Raw genomic sequence first — 9646 nt, 5'->3', positions numbered from 1 at the left:
ACTGGTCTCAGTGAAGCAAGATGGGAATTCTGCTACCAACTTGAACAGGATTTCATTCGGAATGTGTATTTACTTGACATAGTTGGCTGTAAATATGATTAAACACAGATTGAGACAAATTTCTTGTTTGTATTTTTTTCCCCTCAGTGTCCATTTCATAATTACTCTTCATTCCCAGGACTTAGTCTGACATACTTGCAAGAAGAAACAAAGAGTTTTTTGTTTGTTTTGTTTTTAATAACAATTATTTGGAAAAATAAACTTTAAGTTGCTTAAAAGTCAAATCTAATACCTAAGCCCATGCTTAGTATGCTACTACATGATCTGAAATCAAATCTTCTATTTACAGTGTTGATCCATAGTACAAATAAGTCAAATGTATGAGTCTGCTCCCAACTCTTCCTTAAGATGGATCAGTCATCCCTGGGCAGAGACAGATGAACTGTACCTGAAGTAGTTCTAAACCATTACATGTAACTAGCAGCCTATAAAGTAAATGAGTGACATTTACAGGTTGCAAATAAAGAGGAATATGAAGTTTACAGCAGTTAACAAAAATGAGGGTCAAGGATGAAAACAAAGAACTCATGATCCACCCGAAAAATAACTCTGATGTCCCAAATTTATTTACCATTTCAATAAAATTTTGGTGCATACATTATAGGGTCCCGGATAAATTGTTTGAAACCCAAATACTTTAGCTCTGAATTCCAAGGACAATTCTTTCTCCTTTCCTCCCCTCGCCCCCTTTTTTTTTTTCCTATCTAAAGTTTGCTTACTACTGGTGTTTCACATCAAAACCAAGAAAATTTAGCAAAAAACACTTTATTGTGTTAATAAGTCACACTAGGTCAGGTCAAAACTACACAGTAGATTCATAAATCTTCATGTAATCTTTACCTTAAGATTAAATACTTCAATAAAACATTAATCCTATGAGAATTTAAGTATTTAGGATTTAATTAAGAAAATTTTTCTTAGTTCATGTAAGACAAAATTATATTGAAATATATATTCATGAGTCCTGTGACCCTGGCATCAGCTACAGTTTACCACTAGGGCTTTTGGGAGAAGTGGCAAAAAAGAAAAGCAATCTGGGATGACTTTTCTATGGCAATTTGTTAAGCAAATGACAGATTCACACTTCAAGCTGGTCACTGTATATGACTAAAGTACAGCATCTGCAGTGAATTTTCACCTCTGGCTGAAGGAGGAGAAACACCCAGGGTGGCCCCTTCTCCAGTCCCAGCATGGCAGGAATAAAGACAACTGACGCTTGTTATGAAAATCAAATTAGAAAAATCAATCTGGAAAATTTAGAGTACAGACTTAATTTAATCTCTCACATTTTGCTACCACGTCTTGGCTAAATCTAACATTTGCATTACCTAGCTTCAGTCTTTAAATAGAAAATATTTTGAAGTTGCTAGGTGCATGCTGAGTGTTTTGAAATCCTCTAGTAAAACCACATTTTAATGTCAAAGTCATTTGGGAACCTAACGCTCATATACCTCTATTTGTAACATATATATATATTTTAAAATTTTATTCCAGGATCCAGTAAAATTAGGGACATTTTACTATTTATATTAAGGCAGTATGACAGGAATCCAATAATTGTACATAATGTGGTTGCTGTCAGCCTTACATATATGTATTTTCATGGTTTGAGTTTTGGGGTTCATTTAGAAATAAAACTATCATGACCTGATACTAGGCCGCCAGAATTCCCCCAAACCAACTGGAGAAATGAATCATCAAAAAGAGCTAAAATTTAAAGAACCTAAATATCAAAAAAATGCCCCAAACACAGCAACATAGCACATTGGCTAGTCTCAGACACAAGTGATAATGTTTCCTTTACCTAACAACATATCAACATCTCAGCTTGTCATTCTTAACATCCTCCATAGTCAACAGACAGAAAAAGGTGCATCTAGAAAGTAATTTATTTAATTGCAAGGAAGAAATATAGAGCTCAGTTCAGCTACCAAGACCGAATTTTCTGTGGGTCCTTCCAATTACATGACACAGGGCATACGTATGGAGCACACAACCACCAGAAGTTGAAGCAGGAGCCTACACAGGAACTTCTCATTAGACAGGTACTTGCGGCCAATTCAGCCCCAAAATGCGTTATATTAGCCACATCTTAGAAGCTGATGTTCTCTCCACTGATCACCATGGTACCCCAGTTAACTAGCTTACCTATAGGCATCCACAGTACAGACAGGTAAAGTCAGGGAGATGAAACCTAACCCATGTGCCTCCCACACAAAATACACAACATGTCACAACAAACTGACCTGCAAAGCAAAGAGGAGTTTCACATGATCTTACAGGTAATAAACTCAGATGATTAATAAGCAAAGAAAAATATACAAGAATTAAATCTTTCTACAGATTAAAAATGGTAGTTCAAATGTACCACCAAGAATCCAAGGACAGATTTACCATCTCCACTTGCAAAGTACACCGATTTCTAGAATCCACCCTATCACCAGTCACTGATCAGAGGAAAAACGCCACAAACGAGGGCTGAGACATGGAAGTGGAAACCACATGCTTTATTTCTCAATATACTGACATTGAAATTTTTTAAGTCACAAGTGAAATGAACAATTTGGACTGAAATCACCTTCCAATGTCTCCAGTGCTCTTTTGTCTCCAATTCTGTTGGAGTATAGAGTTAAAAAATCTAAAACCCTTTAATGCTTTTGACCCCATTGAGGAAAACAACAAAACTGTACTCAGATAAGACACCTTTGTTGAATCAGTCATGTTTTACATAACAATTTTGTTGACTGAAAGCAGCTCAGGTCAAAATAGTCAGGAAACCCTTATGAATTCAAAGCTTTTCAGTCACTGGAGTGACAAAAATGTCATACTGACTCCAACACTCCAATTTAACTATGGATTTCAATAACTGCTCTGAAGAATTTCCTGAAGTTTCATGCATCTGATGCAACAAATGACAAAGCTATTCTCTACACACATTGTGGACTTCTTCCAACAGCTTCTATATTCCTTTACCTCTCCAATGAATGTCAAAAAAGTCTCCTGCCTCTTTACCTGTTCCCTCAGTGTTTGTAACTTCTTCCTAGTACTGCAAAAAGTAGATGTTTTCCTCCTTCATCTGCAAACACTGACTTATTTTTCCTCCTGTGTTTCCAAGACTGCAAGAACTAAAGTGGAACTGTGCAACTATGTTGTTCTTTTCCTAATAATAAGATTTTTTTTCATCACACTGATGTCAATAGGAACATTAACTGCTCTAGTAGTTCTGTCATTCCAGGTGCAGAGTCAGTAGAGGGAGCACAAGAGCCCACAGAAAAATGTTAAAGAGCTACCAAAAAATCCTTACTGAATATTCAGTCATCATTATTAGTACGAGGGGTGGGGGAGAGGTATTTTCTTGAATATGCCCAACTATCTCACCAGGTAACAAATGCTTAAAAATTCTGTAAGACAATCATATTGCTTTGAGGAAAAAAACCCAACCCAAACCTCAAACATTTAGCAGTATAAAATTAAAAGCTGGAAAGCGCTCTCTCAGCAAGCAGAAAAACAACTTTCTTAAAATAGGCATCTTAATCATAATGCTGAATAACTTCCTATTTTAGTAACTGCCACAAATTATTTCTGACCACATTCAGTGCCTCGCTTGTAATAAAATATAACAATCACAGAATAATTTATCAGGATTCACCAAAAATTACAATTCTGTTGAGACCTTGGTCAACATTTTGTTACATAACTGAAAACAAGAAAATTTTCTTGGGTTCAGATTCTGTAATTAAACAGAAATCTCAGTCCAGGTTCCTCCAAAATTTGCTGAATTCCCAAAGTTTTTCAAGAATTCCTCACATCTGGCTGCCGGAAATCTCTGGACTCAGCTTGAGAGAACTTGGAGCTATTTATGGGTTTTTATCAAAACTATGGGAAATTCAATTATTTTTCATGGGTTTGGCTTGGTATCAAATACAACATTGCATTTCTAAGTGCGCCTCATTTCAACTTTTCAGTTTTATTTGAACCTCAAAGCAAGATCAGGAGGACAAAGTCTTTTCTCATATTACTGAATATAAATCCAGAGTAATCACACTGATTTTATTGGTGCTATTCCAGTGTTATGCCATTTCAAATGAAAACTTTTACATACATTTCAAGGCTGAGGGTCAAAAAAACAAACAAACAAAAAAAAAAAATACAAAACAAAAAAACCCCCAACTCTTTCCATGAATCCTTGCAAACTGCTGAACTGAAGATTCTTCCTATTATTGTGCATAAGTCTGCTACATGTTGGGGTACAAAATCCTACCAGAGGACTGAGCACAGTTGCATAACTAAGCATATGTAAGATTATGCTCTTCCATGTCATCTCGCGCTAATTGCATGAAATTGTGTTCTTTAGTCATGACTGAAAGTTGTTTGAAGACCCAGTTACTCATTTGGAACAGCTTTAAAACCCCACTCTAGATTCATTTTCCCAAAGTATAAAATCCATCAAAATATCTTACTGTTTTATTCTTACTTCCTATCCAAATCAACCAATTCTCTGTAAAACAGAAGATACTAATCTTTTGCTTCTTACATTTTCACACATTAAATATGGAGTGCTATGCTTTTGAAGAATAATAGGAATGGAGAAACAAGAAAATAGAAGAATAAGAAAAATAATTAAAAAAAAAAATCAGTCAACTTTGTACATTAAGTGTAGTACTCATTAAAGTTCTGGAAAGCTGCTCTATAAAGCCAGTTGATTATTTCCTTATACACAAACACAGCTCACACCCAATGTCTGGAGATAGGTATTTCACCATTTAAAAAAAACAGTGATCCCTTCCAGTCCTTCCATCTTTGAAAGATTTTCATTTGGCCACCGAGTATGCCAGCAAAACTTTTCTTCCTTCTGCTCTTGATGGACCATTCCAAAATCAGAGCTCAAATATGCAAACTCAAGGGTAGGTCTCACATCAAAGTCCAACCAAGCATTAAAAAGAAAAGAAAAAGAAAAAAAGAATCTTCTGGAATATTTGAATACCTTAGCATTGCCAAAGACCATGAAAATGCTTAGCAGTACCTTTCATACAAATTCCTGCATTTTATGTGCTGGCTATCTGGGGTCTTAATGGCTACCACAGGACTTCAAGAAATTCCCATGCAGTATTTTAATATTCTTTTGAATTGAGTTGCTGCACTGCTCAGACTGTATCTTTATTTCATTCATGAATTATTTTCTTCTGCTGTCTATTTCCCATCTCATGTGAGGCGAAGCTAATATTTGCTTATCTATATTCAAATATTTATTTATATACATTCAGCAAGTATGAATCTGCCTGACTGTCATTAAAGCACTATATTTCTTGCACTTGTTTATAAGCAGGGACCCATTCTGAAAGGTCAGAGTGTATAAACAGTGTGTTTATTGTCTTCCAGTTAGCTCTATATCACATTTGTGCAGCTGAAAGTTATCCTTCTGATAGCTAAGCTTTGCAAAATCAAGCTCATTATATACATCATGTGGGTTATATAAGAAATAACGATAGTAACAAGGCTACCTTGTCATATCTAGGTCATTACCTTTAAAAGTCAAGATTCCTTTGAGCTTATTCCTTATATTAGGATTCTAGTGGAGATTTAGATCTACAAACTGGAGATGCATAAACAATTTTAGGTGCTTTCCATTTTCTGCTGTCACAGCAAGACACCAACACCTGCAAGAAACTGACTTTCTGAAGATGATGGCTAAAGAGTTTTATGACAAATAAGCTCCTCTCCAAGAGTCTAAAATTACCACCCAGGAACTGAGACCCACAAAGTGATTTTAAATATCATTGTTTTATACATGAAGTGAATAAATGGTTTACATACTAAAGTGAAAGCAGAGATAGAATTCTGACTGATAAATCCTACCTACATTAAACTACATTTCATATAATTAAACTAAAAGAACCAGATAATGACTATTTCTGAGTTACAGAAGACTTCAAAAAGCCCTGCTTAGAGAATAAATTTCATTATTTTTATTTCAAATAAGTTAATACCAAAACTATAGTACAGACATTTAAAAATGCTAAACCAAGAACACTGAGGCATCACTAATTATAGCAGTATCCGTGTACGTTGGATACCTTTGTAAAATACATGAGATGGCACTAATAAAAGATACAGCTAATCTTACTTTATGGAGACTCAGAGAAATGCAGAGTGCTGTACTACTGTACTGTCAGGTAATCTACTGCCTTTTTAAATAAATCTAAATATTAGGTCTAGGAGGGATCAACCTGAGAAAAATGCTAAAATATAACTGCGAAAGTTAATACTTACTTAATACTTGCTTTTCTACAAGACTTAAAATGAAAAGGCTTTCCAACTATTATAAGATGTACAGTCTTAATCTACATTTCAATAAGATATTTAAAGGCAATGCTGCAACTGTCAAGGACCCTTTCTTAAGCCTGAGAGAGGCCTACAAAGGAATGCTGACAGTTTCATTTTCTGTGACACGGAAGCATTATTTTATCAAGAAAATGTTATTATATTCGTATTCATTTTAGCACTTCTCTTTGCGGACTCTTCAAACCCCCAGATGTATTTGGTAGCACAAATTCTACAGTACCACTTGTGTTGTCGGGAGCCCTTACGATAAAGGTAGATGAAGAGATTAGCATAAATGTATGTTCTTCTGTCACGTTTTTATACAGAAAGGCTAAAAATGAAACCAGAATGAAGTTTCACATAAACTGTAAATTAACTCTAAAATGTGTCATTCAACCTGTAACAGGAAAAAAAAAAAAAAAAAGAAAAATCTATAGATGGTTTTTTAGAAGAGATCTTCATTGTTACGATTCACATATATCATTACATTAACATATATATGCCTGCTAAATACAATTTTTGTATTTTTACTTTTTTAATCTTTGTTGTAAACTTTTTCAAAATAGCATATGAAGCACCTTGTTAAATTAACTCTTTCATTAATAACATGGCTCCAGTTAGAAAAAAGCCTTTATTCTTGTGTGAGTGTACACATACAGACCATAAACAGTTTCTAATTAGTCACATGTGGATTCAAATGCAGACTTGTATGCCATAAACCAACACTGAAGTGTATAAGAAACTGTCAGTCAGATCAAAAGTCAATCCAGAATCATCCCATTTGCAGAGCTGAGATGCTGTCACAGTTAGTTAGCCATGAATGTTTAAAACAGCAACCAAACTTTTATTCTAATTGAGCATGAGTTGAAAGGCTGCACACTTTGATGTCTTTGCTTTTATCATTTGTATATAGCTAAAAACAGCAGGGTTTTTTGTTGGTTCTTTTTTCTTCTGCTAGAAATAGGAGACATTACTTCTTATTGAAAATATACAGGTAGGTCAAGCTGTATTTGTGGAGCCAACGTATGGTTTTCAATCATGCATGTAATCACTTGCAGCACTAGTCCTCAAAAGTGCAATTACAGTAGTTTCTCATTACTATTTAACCTTTTCTTCCTGTCAATTGTTGACCAAATCATAAAAAAATGCATCTTTGGAATATTATCCAGAATGAGATCCTACATCTCTTAGGGAAACCAATCCCAAGGACTTTAACGGCACTGTCATTTTTCAATCCTCTAATTTTTCAGGAGGGGAGAGGGCAGCAGAGCCTGTTTGCAGGAAGCGTATTTGAGCAGATGCCTACAATCTGAGAACATGTTAACAGAAACTTGAGAGGCAGCAATGAAAAGTCCAGGCCTAATCTTATTATAGAAACACTCTGTCTGTTATATGAGGGAAATACACACAAAACTCAAGTCGGGTGGAGGAAACAAAGCAAAGGAACCCCTCACCGCACTTTAAGGCAGAGCACAAACACACCCAATGCAGGGTGTCCCAGAGCCCCCGTCCTCTTTTTTTACGAGACAAAATATACCCCTCTTGCAACATGAAAGTTAACATTCATTCACATCTCCCACTTCCCTGGAGGCAAGCTCTTACTACCTTCGACAAGACTCTACAGGATTCCCAAAATCCATCACCTGACAGTCTTTGCCTATACTATATAATCCATGGCTTAAACTTAATTTACAGTGTCATAGCAGGGCTGAGGCTGGGCAATATCACTGTATGCACACCTGGATTCAGTGCTCTACGAGTACGATAGCACATGAACCTCTATCAGAAGCTATGCTGATTGCACCAACATGCATGAAAAGCAGGGGAGGTAAAGGGGCAGCAAGGAGACATGGACTCCTCCACAATACAGGGACTTTTCTCCCTCCCAGTGCTGAGCAACGCATCTTGGATAGGACAGAGTCTGCAGACATCTGGCCTTGTCATGCACTCTGGTGTCACAGTGTAAGCATTGTTACAGTTGTATCAGCTGAAGAAAACCCACACAGATAAATTCACCACACACAATCCATGGCAAACTGGCTTTAATTACTATAGAATTTAGCAACAGGACAGACCCACTAACGAGCCACATCTCTGATGAACTGGCTCCTCCTGTTCTTTCTGCAGCACTATCTGGCCTGATGTAGCGTTACATCCCTGGGGACAGAGCTGCAAATGCTGTCCCTGAGGACAGCCACCCTCTTCCAACCTCCACAAAAGTTCTTTCTCCCAAAAAAAGCCTCACCACTCATGCGGTGTGGCATTTGTTTAAATCTCAACTCTTTCTCCTGAGACAGGAATTTATTGCAATCTGAAGAAAGCAGCTTCAGCATACTTGTGAATGAAAGGAGAAATTTAAGAGGGAACCCCAAGGCAGCTATTTCTCAACCTGGAATTGCAACCTTCTGTATTTGGGCTTGCATGCATTTTGTGCCAAAACTTAGACGGGTGTACATGTAACCAGACCTAACCCATGCTGACAGAAAACAAAAAGGTAACCAAATTCACAAGAGGGACTAGCAACTGGAGACACCAGGAGGGGAAGCAGTGCACAATCTATCCTTAAGTCTTCACAGAAGACACTTGACAAGGCAACAGCTTCTCTTGACATAAATTACCACAAAGTTCCTATAACTATAAGGTCATATCTGAGACCAAGAAACCATTATGTTAGGGACTGCATGAAAACATGCTAAGGCACAAATTCAAGCACCTAAATAAACAGATGGGAAAGGATTATGAGAAAATTATGATTTATTATCCAGATGAAAAGCTGAGAAAAAGGAGACCTATTTTGTTCTCAACTTTTTTTGTTTGTTTGTTTTCTTAAAGGAATAGTGTAACTCCACTGCTTCCAACAAGACATAAAGCAATCTTTGATGATTTGTCCAAGGATACTGCAGAAATCCACAGCAAACCTGGGAACTGTACACAGCCAAGGTCCACTCATAACACCATTCTAATTCCCACTGTTAGCTAAAAGGTGATTAGAGAGGGTCTCCTCAAACATTTTTCATATTGAAACAGTGCCCAGTATACTTCCTCCAGATATACTACGTCAGGGCTTCTTCTCTCCCTCCCTGCCTTGCTGGATGGGGGGCTAGATATATTGGGCATATGGTGGCAGTGGGGAAGGTAGTAGTTTGTACAACTTAGCTTTAGTTTGAAATTAAAAAAAGGCTGCAGGATCTGTGGGAACAGAGTATCTAGCAGTGACTGTGGCCATTATTTTTCTCTTTTATAGTGCTACCTTTTAAACTACGCT

This window comes from Strigops habroptila, chromosome 5, assembly GCF_004027225.2.
Source record: "Strigops habroptila isolate Jane chromosome 5, bStrHab1.2.pri, whole genome shotgun sequence".
Taxonomy (NCBI): domain Eukaryota; kingdom Metazoa; phylum Chordata; class Aves; order Psittaciformes; family Psittacidae; genus Strigops; species Strigops habroptila.
The sequence above is the reverse complement of the archived record's forward strand: the minus strand, read 5'-3'. Positions refer to the sequence as shown.